At 38.0% G+C, this 6000-nt stretch overlaps 1 pseudogene; it reads left to right on the top strand.

Annotated features, from left to right (window-relative positions):
- Positions 1 to 4775: 4775 nt before the first annotated feature.
- LOC123946062 lies at positions 4776 to 5708 on the top strand (annotated as a pseudogene).
- The last annotated feature ends 292 nt before the right edge of the window (positions 5709 to 6000 follow it).

Genomic DNA, 6000 nt, shown 5'->3' on the forward strand with positions numbered 1-6000 from the left:
AAGCAGTGATCAAAAACCTCCCAAAAAACAAGAGCCCAGGACCTGAAGGATTCCCTGGGGAATTCTACCAAACTTTCAAAGAAGAAATAACACCAATTCTCCTGAAGCTGTTCCAAAAAATTGAAGCAGAAGGACAACTTCCAGACTCTTTTTATGAAGCCAGCATTACCCTGATCCCCAAACCAGGCAAAGACCCTACCAAAAAGGAGAATTTCAGACCAATATCACTGATGAATATGGATGCAAAGATTCTCAACAAGATCCTAGCAAACAGGATCCAGCAGCACATTCAAAAGATTATCCACCATGACCAGGTGGGATTCATCCCTGGGTTGCAAGGTTGGTTCAACATTCGCAAATCAATCAGTGTGATAGAACACATCAATAAGAGAAGAGAGAAGAACCACATGGTCCTCTCAATTGATGCAGAGAAAGCATTTGACAAAATCCAGCATCCGTTCCTGATGAAAACGCTTCAGAGTATAGGGATAGAGGGAACATTCCTGAACTTCATAAAATCTATCTATGAAAGACCCACAGCAAATATCATCTTCAATGGGAAAAAGCTTGCAGCCTTCCCGTTGAGATCAGGAACACGACAAGGATGCCCACTCTCACCACTCTTGTTCAACATAGTATTAGAAGTTCTAGCAACGGCAATCAGACAACAAAGAGAAATAAAAGGTATCCAAATTGGCAAGGAAGAAGTCAAACTCTCTCTCTTCGCAGATGACATGATTCTTTATATGGAAAACCCCAAAGACTCCACCCCCAAACTACTAGAACTCATACAGCAATTCAGTAACGTGGCAGGATACAAAGTCAATGTACAGAAATCAGTGGCTTTCTTATACACCAACAATGAAAATACAGAAAGGGAAATTAGAGAATCGATTCCATTTACTATAGCACCAAGAACCATAAGATACCTGGGCATAAACCAAACCAAAGAAGTAAAGGACCTGTACTCGAGGAACTACAGAACACTCATGAAAGAAATTGAAGAAGACACAAAAAGATGGAAGACTGTTCCATGCTCTTGGATTGGAAGAATAAACATTGTTAAAATGTCTATACTGCCTAGAGCAATCTATACTTTTAATGCCATTCCGATCAAAATTCCACCGATATTTTTCAAAGAGCTGGAGCAAATAATCCTAAAATTTGTATGGAGCCAGAAGAGACCCCGAATTGCTAAGGAAATGTTGAAAAACAAAAACAAAACTGGCGGCATCACGTTACCCGATTTCAAGCTTTACTACAAAGCTGTGATCACCAAGACAGCGTGGTACTGGCATAAAAACAGACACATAGACCAGTGGAACAGAGTGGAGAGCCCAGATATGGACCCTCAACTCTATGGTCAAATAATCTTCGACAAAACAGGAAAAAATATTCAATGGAAAAAAGACAGTCTCTTCAATAAATGGTGCTGGGAAAACTGGACAGCGATATGTAGAAGAATGAAACTCGACCATTCTCTTACACCATACACAAAGATAAACTCGAAATGGATAAAAGACCTCAACGTGAGACAGGAATCTATCAGAATCCTAGAGGAGAACATAGGCAGTAACCTCTTCGATATCAGCCACAGCAACTTCTTTCAAGATATGTCTCCAAAGGCCAAGGAAACAAAAGCAAAAATGAACTTTTGGGACTTCCTCAAGATCAAAAGCTTCTGCACAGCAAAGGAAACAGTCAACAAAACAAAGAGGCAACCCACGGAATGGGAGAAGATATTTGCAGATGACAGTACAGACAAAAGGTTGATATCTAGGATGTATAAAGAACTTCTCAAACTCAACACACACAAAACAGATAATCATATCAAAAAATGGGCAGAAGATATGAACAGACACTTCTCCAATGAAGACATACAAATGGCTATCAGACACATGAAAAAATGTTCATCATCACTAGCCATCAGGGAGATTCAAATTAAAACCACATTGAGATACCACCTGACACCAGTTAGAATGGCCAAAATTAGCAAGACAGGAAACAACGTGTGTTGGAGAGGATGTGGAGAAAGGGGAACCCTCTTCCACTGTTGGTGGGAATGCAAGTTAGTGCAGCCACTTTGGAGAACAGTGTGGAGATTCCTGAAGAAATTAAGAATAGAGCTTCCCTATGACCCTGCAATTGCACTGCTGGGTATTTACCCCAAAGATACAGATGTAGTGAAAAGAAGGGCCATCTGTACCCCAATGTTTATTGCAGCAATGGCCATGGTCGCCAAACTGTGGAAAGAACCAAGATGCCCTTCAACGGATGAATGGATAAGGAAGATGTGGTACATATACACAATGGAGTATTATGCCTCCATCAGAAAGGATGAATACCCAACTTTTGTAGCAACATGGATGGGACTGGAAGAGATTATGCTGAGCGAAATAAGTCAAGCAGAGAGAGTCAAGTATCATATGGTCTCACTTATTTGTGGAGCATAACAAATAACATGGAGGACATGGGAGATGGAGAGGAGAGGGATTTGAGGTAAACTGGAAGGGGAGATGAACCATGAGAGACTATGGACTCTGAAAAACAACCAGAGGGTTAGGAAGGGGCGGCAGGGGGGTGGGGGGGTGGGAGGTTGAGGAACCAGGTGGTGGGTAATAGGGAGGGCACGTACTGCATGGAGCACTGGGTGTGATGCCAAAACAATGAACACTGTTATGCTGTAAATAAACAAATAAAAATAAATATTAAAAAAAAAAGAATAGAGCTTCCCTATGACCCTGCAATTGCACTGCTGGGTATTTACCCCAAAGATACAGATGTAGTGAAAAGAAGGGCCATCTGTACCCCAATGTTTATTGCAGCAATGGCTACGGTCGCCAAACTGTGGAAAGAACCAAGGTGCCCTTCAACAGATGAATGGATAAGGAAGATGTGGTCCATATACACAATGGAGTATTATGCCTCCATCATAAAGGATGAATACTCAACTTTTGTAGCAATATGGACGGGACTGGAAGAGATTATGCTGAGCGAAATAAGTCAAGCAGAGAGAGTCAAGTATCATATGGTCTCACTTATTTGTGGAGCATATCAAATAACATGGAGGACATGGGGAGAATGAGAAGAGAGGGAGTTGAGAGAAACTGGAAGGGGAGATGAACCATGAGAGATTATGGACTGTGAAAAACTTCCAGAGGGTTTTGAAGGGGCGGGGGCAGGGGGTGGGAGGTTGAGGAACCAGGTGGTGGGTAATAGGGAGGGCATGTACTGCATGGAGCACTGGGTGTGATGCCAAAACAATGAGCACTGTTATGCTGTAAATAAACAAAAAAAAATTTTTCATTCCGTCTGGAATTAATATCTTGCTTCCAGTAGTAAAAATTGCATCAACAGAATTTTACTAGAAGATAGGGCAAAGAGAAGGCAGTTTCTCTTCTATCCTCTATGAAAGTAATAAACAAAAGCAAAAAAAAACTTGATCTTCTTTAAAAGTAAAAAAAAAATCAATAATACATTGCAATAGAAAATTTTAATGAACAAAATTATTATCAAAGTGCTTTGAATTAGAAATCCAATTAGGAAAATAGCTGCATAGGTGTCTGGAAAGCACACTCTAATTAAATTCACTTAGAAATATTAGATGGCTGAAAATGTATACAGAGCTCTGTTAGCTGTATGGTGAAAAAAGCACATTATGATCTTCACAAATTAGTATTCTCTTTTGAGTGTTAAAAATAGTAGAAAGCATTGTTTTCTATGGGAACACGGTGATGAAGTTTAAAGACAGGATAGTCGTCAGACTTTTAGGAAACTCCATAGGGCTTAAAGATGAATCGAAATTACTCAGTGAGTTGAAGACAGAGAACAGATGTCTCATGAGAAATGTTTACTAAAATACCAATCACATGGAATGTGTTCAATAAATATAGTGTATTATCCTTCTTGAAAAAGACATATTAAGATGAGGTGGAAGAGAAAGGGAGATTAATTTCATTTGTGATACAGGGAATTTGAAGTCCATGTGAAATATCCAAACAGATGTTGGGTTGCATCTGAGAATGAGAAAGAACAATTATAAACTAAAGATACAGATTTAGTGATAACCACTTGAAATATTTCAAAACATAGGAACTGATGCAAATACAGAGGACATATTATGGCAAGAAATGAAGGGAAATGAAGAAAACACTGATATATACAAGGATCAGAAAAACATACCATTTGTAATATCTTTGAAGTTGGTTGATCAGAGCACTTTGTGAAAGTATAAAAGTATCTCATGCAAAGTATACTGCACGTTAAGACATTATATATTCTGCTCCACTGTGAATTATAGGTGATTACTTAGGGAAAGACAAATCTTAGAGGGGAGGTAAAGACATTGTGTGTGTGTATGTGTATGAGTGTGTGTGAATGCACGCAGGATAAAGTTTAGGGATATTCATGGGAGAAAACTTGTATGCAATAAACAAAAACAGAAAGCAAAATTCTTTAATCATAAACAGAGACTTCAAGTGACTACAGAATATGCATTAAACCCAACATGTCTGACATATTAGTATTTTAAGAAGGAACAATATGTCAAGCAAATACATCAAAGAATTCTTGAAAATAAAAAACATCTTTCTCCTATGAAATGAGAGACCCATGAGAGTCAAAATTAGTCCATTACAGAGTGTACACTTAAATTGCAAACATTTTAATAATAACAAATAAAAACCTGACTATGATAGAGTTCATATTGTTAAAATAATATATAATAAAATGTCTCAATGTTACATGCAGATTTAACAGATTATCAGGAATCAGCAATGAGAAACGGTACAGTAACAACATTCATTCTGCTGGGACTGACAGATGACCCTCCACTGCAGGTTTTAATTTTTATCTTTCTCTTCCTCACTTATATGTTGAGTATTACTGGGAACGTGACTATCACCTCCCTCATCTTATTGGATTCCCACCTTAAAACTGCCATGTACTATTTCCTACAAAATTTCTCCTTAGAGATCTCATTCACATCTGCTTGTATTCCCAGGTATTTGTATAGCATAGCAACAGGTGACAGGGTCATTACTTACAATGCCTGTGCCAGTCAGGTATTTTTTACTGACTTCTTTGGTGTAACTGAATTTTTTCTGTTGGCTGCTATGTCCTATGACCGCTCTGTGGCCATCTGCAAACCCTTGCATTATGTGACCTTCATGAGTAGTACTGTCTGCAGAAGATGTGTTTTTTGTTGTTGGGTAGCTGGTCTGTTTATTATAATCCCCCCACTTAGCTTAGGCCTAAATCTGGAATTCTGTGATTCTAATACCATTGATCATTTTATCTGTGATGCATCTCTCCTCCTGAAAATCTCTTGTTCAAATACTTAGTTCATGGAACAGACTGTTATAATCTGTGCTGTGCTAACCCTCCTTATGACACTTACATGTGTAGTTCTGTCTTACATTTATATCATCAAGACAATTTTAGGATTCCCTTCTGACCAGCAAAAGAAAAAAGCCTTTTCTACCTGTTCTTCCCACATGATTGTGGTTTCTATAACTTATGGCAGCTGCATCTTCATCTATATCAAACCTTCAGCAAAGGAATCAGTGGCGATTAATAAGGGTGTGATGGTGCTCACTACCTCTATCGCTCCAGTTCTGAACGCTTTCATTTATACACTGAGGAACAAGCAAGTCAAACAAGCCTTCAATTACTCAATCAAAAGAATTGTGATATTTTCCAGGAAATAAGGGAATGTGAAGCCAAATAAGTAAATAAATATAATGAACCAAATATAATGGATCAAATTTTATAGTCAAGTTATTTTATTCAGTACATTTTCATTCATCCTGTTCTAGTAACATCTTCATCACAAATATCTTTTAAGATCCTTCCACAAACAGGCATGTTAATAGCTTTTAAAAACTTAAATCCTAGCTTTACCTCCAAATTAGGAAAATCAAAAAACAAAACACAACAAATTAAACGGAAGTATATCTCCAAATCAGAAAATATTAAAAGAGGAAAATATAGTTCAAAGCT

This window comes from Meles meles, chromosome 7 (genome assembly GCF_922984935.1).
Source record: "Meles meles chromosome 7, mMelMel3.1 paternal haplotype, whole genome shotgun sequence".
NCBI lineage: Eukaryota > Metazoa > Chordata > Mammalia > Carnivora > Mustelidae > Meles > Meles meles.